Raw genomic sequence first — 11,472 nt, 5'->3', positions numbered from 1 at the left:
AGTAGGAAGTTGGTGGGAGCCAGAGACACCATTCTCAACCAAACAATGTACTATTGATGAAAGGGTCAAATCCCTCAGGAGACAGGGCTGCAAACTGCTGCCTTTTGTACACTAGACATTTAGGTGGCAGTCTTTGCTGGCCTTGCTGATAGTACCTGATATGTTTCCAAAGAAATACACTTGTATTCCCCTTTGCAAAGTTTCTGACCCTGATTTTCCCATCCTTTCTAGCACATTTTGTTGTATTCAGTGTTGCAAGCAAATACTGCGACCAGTCAAGAAATTGACCCAAAAGGTAAACACAGAGGTAATTTGTTTTATATTATTCAGCATCTTCTCTTCCTTTTACCTTTTTTCTATGAAACAACTAAATCATTAAGTATCTTGAAGAAACTTCTGTTTTTTAAAAACAGTGAAGGAATCTACATCAAACAGCAGTGATGGCTCTAGTAGTGGTGGCAAAACATGCAACAAAACCTTGCAGTAACACAGCAAGTTTCCATCCCACTTTAGTCTGGGGGCTAGGATATAAATAGCAACAGTGAAAATGTGTCCAAAAGAAATATTTACAAGACACCCTTATTTCTTCAAAATCTTTTACTCTCTTCCTTTTACATGCATACATGCAAATTTCTAGCATTTACATTTGGTGGGCTTATTTACTAAATTCTGCAAAATTATTCATTCATTCCTTTCACAAAGCTGTAATAAAGAGCCCAAAACTGAGTTTCTCACACTGATTCTCACGTTTTTTATCTCACCCAAACTGGATGTCTGTGAAGTAGAGCTACACAGCAAAGCCTCCCATTACATCCAACAGACAGAAACAGTTCCCTCCAGAGGAGGCTTATCTCACAAGTTGTGCAAGTTTTAGACTTGTGTCTAGGTTGGTATCTAAGAAAAGTGAGATGAGTTTAAATGCTCTCTCTCTCAGTCCCTGATGTTGAAGAACCATAGGGGTGGTTTCCCACAGCCCAGGCAAGCCTGATGGAAGGTTTTTCTCTTCCCAAGAACCAACACTGGAGCTTGTGGGATACTTTTCCACATGGACATTTGGCAGCTCCTTGCAAGTAAGTATCACTGTAGTCACTGTAAAATTGCAGTCTGAGATGAATAAGTTTTAGCTGCTTAAACTTATTGAGATAAATTTTTTTCTGAGGAGTTCTGTATGTTTGTTTTTGTGGGACTGGTTAGAGGGTTATGTTCCTGGCTGTCTGCTACAGAGGTTGTTTTTTGTTTCTGAGCTGACAGGATAGACTCGCTGTTTTCAAGTGTTATTTCTGTGGGGGAAAAAAGTCTAGAAATCTCTTGGGGAAATGCAAACAGTGTGTTGCACATGCTCTGTATTTCAGCAATTGAATTCCTGAGGGAAGTACCTGATAGTGGAGAAATTAAAACAGTGGACTTGGTACAGACATACATGGGAAACTCAAAGTGAATTTGATTAAGAGTAAAAATGTAAATAGTTAAGCTTTTGTGCCTGTTCTGAACTGTGATTAGAAACAGTCATCTGGGTTATCTGTGGGGGACACTTGCTTAAACTCACCTAAAATACACGGAGCCATCTTGGTGACTCTTGTGTTTATAGTTGTTCATATCTACCAGGTTTGCAGTTGCACCTTTTCCACATAGCAGTTCACTACTTCATAAATCCAGGTGTAGCCCACATATTAGAAGATCCATATCAGGATGTTCACGTTTTAAATCAATACAATTTTGGGTAATATCCCTTCTTTCCATTCTCTTCTCTCTTCCAGCATAACGCAGGACACTGGTGCCAGAAGCCATATGTCTTCACTTTGAATACTTCTATGTAGTCTATAGTCCCCTCTAGTTTATTGTTTCTGAATGATTTTTGTTTTTAGAGCAATTCATCAGTTTAAAAATAGATGGGTGTGTTACTTTCAAAAATCCCAATGAAGTATGAATGCTTTGATATTTTCTTATTGAAGAATCCTAAATAATTCTTTGTATGGTGTGACTCTATAAGACTTGCTAAACACAAGTTAAGCAGTTTGGGCAGTTTGATATTGCAAAATAATAATTTATAATGAAAATGAAGTTAAAAAAATGCAGGTCAAACGAAATTCCCTTACTGTTGCCATTACTGTGTTTTTGGCAAGTCTTACCTCTGAATGTATTTTGGCTGAAATTAAGTTTTGCTTGTGTCTTATATTCACTTTTGTTTGAAAGCATAATCTCCTAAATCTGAAGGGCATGACCAATGATGTTATTTCTGGAGTAGTAAGACCTGGGATGAAACCTCTATTTTTTTTTTTAAATCTTATATTTTGTGCTCTAAGTCCCTTCCTAACTCAAAGTGACGAGGTTCTGCATATCAGAATGAAAAAGAAAATAGTTTATATTTTAGTCACTTTGGTCTGGGGATTCTATAATTAGTGGCCTTCAAGGCTACTGAAATATATGAAGTATATTTGAGAAAGGTTCTGCAACATCCCCCACCAGAATCTGAGTTGAGCAAATGAGATGTCTGGGGAATACACCCCAGCTCCTGGCTGCACAGGGAAGATTTGTGCCTGTATAAAAAGTGGAAAGGATTTCATCAGCCCTCTTCTGTTTGGGCATTTCCTTTAAAATCCAGATGATGAAAAATATAGATATTTATAGATATTTATAGATATTTATAGATATTTATAGATATTTATGATATTTATAGATAGTTATGGAGTAATTTTAAAATAGGTACTTTACATGGCTAAATCAAAGATTATCTTGAAATTCTTCTGGCAGGGGTTAATTATAATTTCCTATCAACTTTTTCCACTGTGCCAGGCTATCCTGCAATACCTGAGCTGCTTTGCTTTTCTCAGAGCAAGATGTTGAATGGTTGAAGCATGTTCTATCTGTAGTGGATGGGTAAACAGTGGCTTTAGCCTGCAAAAAAGGACAATGAAGTGAAACAAAAGTTCACTAATTGCAGAACCAGTGAAAACCAAGAACAAGCTGAAGATTTTCAGTTTTCTCTGTGACAGAAGTTTTAATAAGAGATTGGACAAATATTTCCTAGGAAGAAGATTGTTCTGGTGATGGATTGGGACCTCACAAAACACCTGAGCTCTGCTGTTCAATGATTTTAAATCCACGATAAGACTTTGTGTTATCTGTAATGATTCAGGGAGTACCTATTCCAAATTTTCAGGAAAGTTCAGACCTATGCTTGGGCAAGTCACTATGGTCACTAAGGTATTTTATAACATAGGAATGCTACTAAAATTTCGCTCCCTGGAGGCAAATACTCAAGACAGCACATGGAGAAGGCAGCCTGAGTTTGTCCTAGCTGCTGCTTCACATGATTACCAGGATGTAGTTGTCCATGTTACGATTTAGTGGGTGTTTGTCAACAAAAGAGATATCTTGCTTAACAAATGCAAGAAGCTTTTGCTTACCCTTCCAGTAGCCTAAAATGAAAGGACAGACCACCCTGTGCAATGAGGTCAGTGTTATAGAGACTTTGAGAAAAGACAGTAAGATGGAAAAATATCTGACTTTGAAATAGTTTCAACATAAGTTTGGGAGTGAAGAGAGCTCAAGAAACAAAAGACAGAGAAAAGGGTATTTAGGAAAGAACAATGGTAAAGGAAAGCCTTGTTTCAAAGGCCTGTGTCAAACCGAAGTTTGCTTATTCAGAAGGCACGATGTGATGCAGACACATTCAATAACCTTGTTTTCTTTTTGATAATCACACAGTGGGACAGTTTGGCACACCAGCTCTGCCAGGTTGACTAGATTTAAAACAGAATTAAATACTACTTTGGTTGGAGACAAGACTTGCTGTTTTTTGCAGGTATCAGCTGCGGTGCTAAAAAAAAGCTTCTTATGAGGGGAAAGAAATAGCAGGCAGTGATGTTCACCTCATCAGACTTATTTGGGAAGTCAATAGGCTAAATTTCTAGTCTCTTTGCTTTCTTATTGTTTTACTGCAGTGGAATCATCTTTAAAAGCCTGCAATATCATGGTGTTTCTGGAATCTAGAGACCCTTTCTAGACGTACACATCCTCAATGCACAAACCCGAGTTGTTCCTGCTCCCAGTTTGTGTAGATCAAAGTGGAGATAACATCCCCACATATTGATAATGTTTGTTTTCTAGATGTATACTTTGTGTATTTGTATACTTTCTTAGACCCTTTGGGCTAGCTGTGAGCTGGACAATTGTATTTCAGGACAGTGTATGCACTGAGGAGCAGCAGTCCAGCTCAGTAGTACTCATGCAAGGCTTACACTAGTTGAACTCACATAACTTTGCACATGTTTAGGAGACCTAAACTGGACCTAAACTCTCCCCTAGTCCCAAAGCAATGGAACAAAACCATATCAATGTGTTTTCCTAATGAAATGGAAAGCAAGGAAATAACTGCACTTTCATTTTTCCTGCATATTTGTAATTTAAGATGACATCAGAACTTACACATGAAGAAGTGGCATGAAAATGTGTTGTAATTTCATCTCACATGGGAAAGGAGTGATGGTGTTATTCCTCAGGTAGTAACAAATGCAATGCTGTACTTCATTTCCACCCTTACCTGGATTGTGTTGTATTTCAAATGCTGTAGAGTAAAACAAAGTATAGAGTGTGACTTGTCATGTTCCAGAATGATGTTTTACATCTGATTGTATATGTTATTACTTTACCTTGTGAAAGGAAAAAAAAAAGGGATAGAATTAAATCAAAGTAGGAAACAGAAAAGAGTCATGGGAAACAGATGAATGGTGACATCCAAAGAATGGCATGAAAAACTGAAGAAATACTACACAAAGCCAGGAAATTGTCATTTTGCAGCAATGGCATCTATCTGTGATCGTCTCCAGCACTGTTTCACCACATCCATCACTGAAGGACGCACAGATGTCACCATGAGAAATTCACAATTTGAATAAAGTTCCACAGCAAGCAGTGGAAAGACTTTGATTAACTCCAGAGGGCTTTGGATGTGGCTCTTTCCATATCCTGGCTCATTTTGGCTCAGGACCTGAAATCACTGTTTTTCTTTTTAATAACAATACTTTCCATTTCTGTGGTGAATTACATCCACAAAGCTCAGTGAAAGCTTGTAATATTTCCTTTTATGAGTTCTATTAATATCAAGCAAGATAAAAACCTTTTGTCTTGAAACACAGGTCTTCTGACCTTCTCACAGTTCAGAGGCAGCTTAAAATTGTAATTAATTTTGGTAGAAATTGTAGCATGCTGAAGATTGTTCTCATTCTGATTTACATTTACAAAACCCAATGTCGTGAAGCTGCGTCAGAGGAGGTTTAGGATGAATATCAGGGGAAAGTTCTTCCTCCAGAGGGTGTTTGGGCACTGGAATAGGCTCCTCAGGGAAGTGGTCACAGCACCAGCCTGACAGAACTCAAGAAGCATTTGGACAAAGCTCTCAGGTACATGGTGTGATGCACTCTTGGGGATGGTGCTGTGCAGGGCCAGGAGTTGGACTTGATGATCCCTGTGGGTCCCTTCCAACTCTGCATATTCTATAATTCTTTGATTTCTTATGACACAAATATTATAAAATATAATAACCTAAGAAGTTATTCACATTTTGAAATATCAAGTCAGAGACCATTCTTCAGTTTTATGTTTTACTTATGAAATTAGATTTTCTTCTTTTATGCATATGACAATCAACATCTATCATTAATTACAGACTGAAATACAAATTAATACTGCCTGTAATACATCATAATGCGATAGAAATATGGCTGGAAATCCATTTTGATTTGATTTTCTCTTTTAGATTGTGGAGAAGACTGCTGTCTAGTAGCATAGCAAAAAATGAAATCTCTTATTTTTTCCCTTTTTTTTCTCCTTTTTTTAATCAATGTCTCCTGTTTATGTTACTGCAATTTTTTTTATTATTATTTAAGGCGGGACAACACACTATGAAAAATAATGGACATAAAGTAAAAAAATTCCCTTGAGCACAAAAAATAGTACCTAAGTTGTTCTGCTGCATATTTAAGAAATGGAAAAAGTGCTTGTGTATAGCAATATGATAGTGGATTCTTCTGGGAAATCTGTCCTGGATTATACATAAGTAAAAATAAATTATTTTGAATAGGTAACCAGTGAATTGCAGACAATGAAGTTAAAATGCCTCTGCACAAATACAGGCAGCAATGAGCACACATGACTGCTGTGTGCCTGTGTGGTTAGGGGGGTCTGGAGACATGTGTGTGTGCAGGTTGCCTCCCCTAGTAGGGATTTCCAAATCCCCAAAGATGAGACCAATAGAGCAAACAATAGCACTGCTATTTTAGCAACAAGAAACAAGAAAAGAGCAGCTCCAGCAGGAGCAGCTTGATGCAAGAAAAGGGCTTTTATCTCTGCTTCCATCCTGATATCACGGCCAAGCATCATGATGAGACCTTCAGTTCCAGGGCAACAGTACACTCCATTTTTAAAGGCCAAAACGGATTCCAATGAGGCTGTCTTGATTAATTTAAAATAGCCTTGTGCTGAAGTGGAAGAGAGCTTGTTCCAAAGCCCACTGAAGTCAATAGGAGTTGACTTCAATTGCCATTGGATCTAGGCCAAGATAGAGGCACCATGAGGTCATAGTTTAACAACTTTGTTTTAAGGGACAAAATCTAAAATGTTCCAACACTTGTGAGTTCCTTATTTAACTCCAGGAGGCTTCAGTAGACAGTTTGCATTATGAATTGAATTGACTTTCCTCTTAGTTGAGAGGATGCTACTGAGTGCTCAAGTCAGAAAAGCTTGTGGTTGCAGTGGTTGGAGTTGCCACTAGAACAGGGAGGGGTCTCAGGGAGCTCTGAAGCTTTCTCCATAAATTACAGTTGTGCATCCCAGCTCCCTGCTTCAGCTGCCACCACAGATGGCCTGGGCCAGCTCAGTAACTGTGTGTCACCACAGCTGATTGCAGGGATTGTCCTGAGGGCTTACGTCAGTAGCTCAGCATCCAGCCCTCTGCAGTAGCTTGTTCACAGAAGAATTTTTCTTTTTAGATTTCCAATAAATTTGTAAAAAGATCCATAAATCTATTGAATACTATTTCCCACAGTCTCTCTCATTTTTAAAACTTTCCTCTTTTATATCTCCTGGCTCCCAGCACCATTCCAGTCCCTTGCTCCAGCAGACAGGTCTAGCAGAGCACGGTGTTGTGTCCTTCCTGTCTTTGCACATTTCCTCTGGCCATGTGAGGGGGCTCATACTGGTTTGCTGGGTAATCCTGGGCCCATAAAATGTTGCCTTTGCACTTGTCCCACAGCCATGGCGTGGGTTGTGTGTACCCCAGGACTGTCCTCACGGCAATGCTTTCCCCAGCCCAGCGATGGGTTTGCCACTGTGCTCTGCAGTAGCGCTGCTGAGATGCTGAGGGGCAGCGAGGGGGGTAAGGTCTTCTCTGGGGAATATCCCAGAGGGGAAAATGTGTGGGAAGGTGGCGACAGCTTCAGGATGAAGCAGGCAAAGTATATGAAAGGAGCCTTGCTTGAAATTAAGTCTGTTTTTGATCCAGTCAGTCAGACAGACAGTCTTGCATGGGAAACACAAAATACTTGCATCTTGTCCCTGAACATTTTTGTGAATGTTTGCTTAAATCAAGTGAGAGCCCCAAAACATAAGCTCAAACATAAGAAACATATGAAAAATCTATTACAAATGAAACAGTGACAATAGAATTGGCCCCACCTGCCTCTCTAAAGGAAATATTATGACAGACTTATTTGTCTTTTTCTTTTTCTTTTTCTTTTTCTTTTTCTTTTTCTTTTTTTTTTTTTTTTTTTTTTTTTTTTTTTTTTTTTTTTTTTTTTTTTTTCTTTTTCTTTTCTTTTTCTTTTTCTTTCTTTTTTTTTTTTTTTTCTTTTTCTTTTCTTTTTCTTTTTTTTTTTTTTTTTTTTTTTTTTTTTCTTTTTCTTTTTCTTTTTCTTTTCTTTTCTTTTCTTTTCTTTTTTTTTTTTTTCTTTTCCTTATTCTTTTTCTTTTCCTTTTTCTTTTTTCTCTTTTTTTTTCCCTTTTTCTTTTCTTTCTTTTTTCTTTTCCTTTTTTTCTTTTTTTTTTTTCTTCTTTTCCCTTTTTTTTTTTTTTTTTTTTTTTTTTTTTTTTTTTTTTTTTTTTTTTTTTTTTTTTTTTTTTTTTTTTCTTTTTGCTCCTGCATCAGTTGCAAAATCAAAAGAAACAAAATAGGACAGAAGAAAATGCTATGACTTTGGGTTGGATTTGCCTGTGTAAAAGAGCCTCATACAATTAACAGCCTAGTCCTGTGTAACTGTCTCAGGTGATTTGGCTGACATACCATCCTCATCAGAAATATGTTAAATAAATATTTCTGAAAGCATAAGGTTTTGAGAAATATTTAGCATCCTATAAAAAGAGTTGTAAAATCAAGACAGGCTTATTCTCAGGAAAGGGTGACATGAACCTTTGTTGTGATCAGAAATTTATTAATTCAACATCCCAACAACAACACAGCACCCCCCCCCACTCCACTCCCCACCCCTCATCTATCTTAGGCTTATGTATTTGCCAGCATAATTATTTGCTGTTACATGTGGTAGATATAGTCCCCTGTCTGGTTGCAGTTTGAGCTCTAGTCTGATGTTTGCTGGTTCTTATCCTTGATCAAAGCTTATGTCAGGAAGTATTTTTCACCAGTACTGTTAAAAAGGTAGCTTAAATAAATAACACAATTTTTATTTTCTGTACATGAAGTGATTCTTTCACGGACAGTAAAGTTTTTGTCCATTCTTACTGAATAAACAGTATTTTTAGTCTATTATCTCCCATCATTATTGTAATGTTACTCAATAAACTAAATGCTTTATTTGTTCAGCAGGGTGACAGTGTATTTCCTTAACAACACAACATCATTGTGTGCTTTAGGAAACAGCTGCACAAACCAGTAAAGTGATGACACATACTTGGAATTTTCTCCATCTCTCAACCACATTTTGATGAATATCCCATGAAATGAATAAAAGCTATCTGCTGTAAATGTCAGGCAGGTGCTATGCAGCTGCACACCAAACACGGAAAGGCTATTTCATGAGAATCTATCTGCTGTATCTATCTCTTCATCTCTCCATCTCTGCACTGTGTCTACCCATCCACATCTTTTTCTGTCCACTCTGCCTAAATCTCATATCTAAATCTATTTCAATCTAAACATCAGCTTTCTTCTCTCTAAATCCAGGTTTTACTTCCTGCTGTGGCTATGACATCCAAAGCCTTTTGTTAAAGACATTAAATACAGCTTGTTTTCTAGATTTGGCATTGGTTGGAATGTCCTATTAAAGGCCATTTAAGAATGTCAGCTTTCCTTTAGGCACCATTTAATTAAGTTGTTTAAAATGCTCATCAAAATGCAACTAACTTCTGAATTTTGAATATAACAGTTAACACAGTTCTTGCAGCATAGAGAAATTTTAAAAGGAGTTTTGCACTGGGTGGAGGCAAAGAGGCATTTGAATGCCATCTTCTCCATGGTTTGCTGCCAAGGTGGGCATATTTCATTCAGCTGGATGACAGACAGGATGTGTGTGCTTCAATGAACCCTGATATTATGGATGTACAACAATCTCCACCCTTCTGAAGAACTGACAGATCCAGGAGAGTGTTGGCATGTGCCACCCCTGTGCTATGCTTGGCACATTCTGGTGATCAGATTTGGGGTGGCTCACTGTCCACCATCATAATTCTCCATTGTCTGTGACTTATGGACAGGACTGACACATTCCAAAATGTGCTCTAAATGACAGTCATCTACCTAAAAGCTACTCATACCCCATGAATTTTTCAAGTACACCTCATGCATACCTATCACTGTCTATATATATATATATATATATAAATACACATATACACACCCTTACATAACACATTTATATATATAAAATAGAATAATAGAATATTTCAGTCATAAGGAAGCTACAGTGTTCATCCAGTCCAATGCCTACACACTTGTTTATATATTCCAGTGCATCATATGCATGTTTGTGTGTGTGTGTGTCTCTCTGTGTAAAGAAGAACCATCAGTGCTGTGCATAAATTCATGGTGTCAGTTTGTATCCATGTCATTGTAAAACTGTGAGGAGTGGGTTTAGGGTTAGGGTTAACACACGGACAAAACCAGGTGCTTGTCCTGCAATAAGAGACCTCAGCTAGCTCAAGATATGGTCCAGAAAGAATCTTATAAAGTTCAACAAAGGGAAATGCCAAGTCCTGCAGCTGGGGGGGAGTGACCCAGTGCATCAGCACACACCAGGGGCCAGCCAGCAGGAAAGCAGCTCTGCAGAGGCAGCCCTGGGGCACCCTTGTACACCAAGCTGACCATGAGCCAGCAATATGCCCTCACAGCAAAAATCAACAATGTCCTGGCCTGAATCAGGGGCTGCATTACCAGCAGCTCAGGGGAAGTCACCTTTCCTCTCAATTTTGTTCTGAATATGTGGAGTGCTTTGTTCAGTTCTAGACTACAAGTACACTCTGCACCCAGACCAAGACAGACATGTTCATACTGAAATAGACTCCTCACAAAGATGATGGAGGAAGTGGAGCATCTGACATATGAGTAAAGGTTGATTCATCCCAGAGAAGAGAATGCTTAGGGGAATCTTGTCAATGTATATAAATACCTGATCAGAAGATACAGGCAGACTCTTCTCAGAGACATCTGGTGAGAATACAAGAGGCAATGTCACAAGTTGAAATAATGATTATTGTATTTAAACACCAGGAAAAAGCTGTTTTTAATGTGAGGCTTGTTTAACACCATAATAGAGTGCCCTGAGAGGTTGTTGCATCTCCAGCTTTGGTGATATCTAACACCTGAGAGGACACAGTCCTGGGAAACCTGCTCTTAGCTGACCCTGTTTTGAGCAGGGAGTTGTACTAGGTGAGCTCCAGAGGTGCCTTTGAATTTCTACAATTTTGTGATTTTGTGGGAATGTGATTCTGTGGGTGGAGATGCCCAGAATTTCTTATTTGCTCAGAATTTTACCTTAGTTTTGGGTCAGATACACAAGAAACCTGGATGAAACAATTTTAATGCATTGAAAAAACTTCTAGAAACACTGACATTAGTCATTGAATGCCTGAGAGACACCAGTGAATGGACTGACTTTCCTATTATTCCACACACTCTCTCAAGTGCCCAAGTAATACTTATAATTTTTTTTTCTTTTGGTAGAGTACTTTATCCAACAGATATATAATAAAGATTCTATCATCCTCATGTTTTCCTTTCAGTTCCAGTCCCTTTGTATAGCAAACTGCACAAAGTTTACTCGGTCACACTAATCCATGGTCTTTACCATTATGCTGGTCCTGTGAGTAAGAAAACTTTAAAATCAATTTTCAGCTTAGCTAGTTCTGTTACCTTGGTTTTACTGGTATTGATTATTCACACTCAAAATCTTTCCCAAGGAGAAGGGTAGCTGAGGTCTGTTTTTTCAGCCCTCTAGAGGAAGAAACAACATTTAAGTGAACCAG

This window comes from Camarhynchus parvulus, chromosome 3 (genome assembly GCF_901933205.1).
Source record: "Camarhynchus parvulus chromosome 3, STF_HiC, whole genome shotgun sequence".
Lineage (NCBI taxonomy): Eukaryota > Metazoa > Chordata > Aves > Passeriformes > Thraupidae > Camarhynchus > Camarhynchus parvulus.
Note: the sequence above shows the minus strand (reverse complement) of the source record.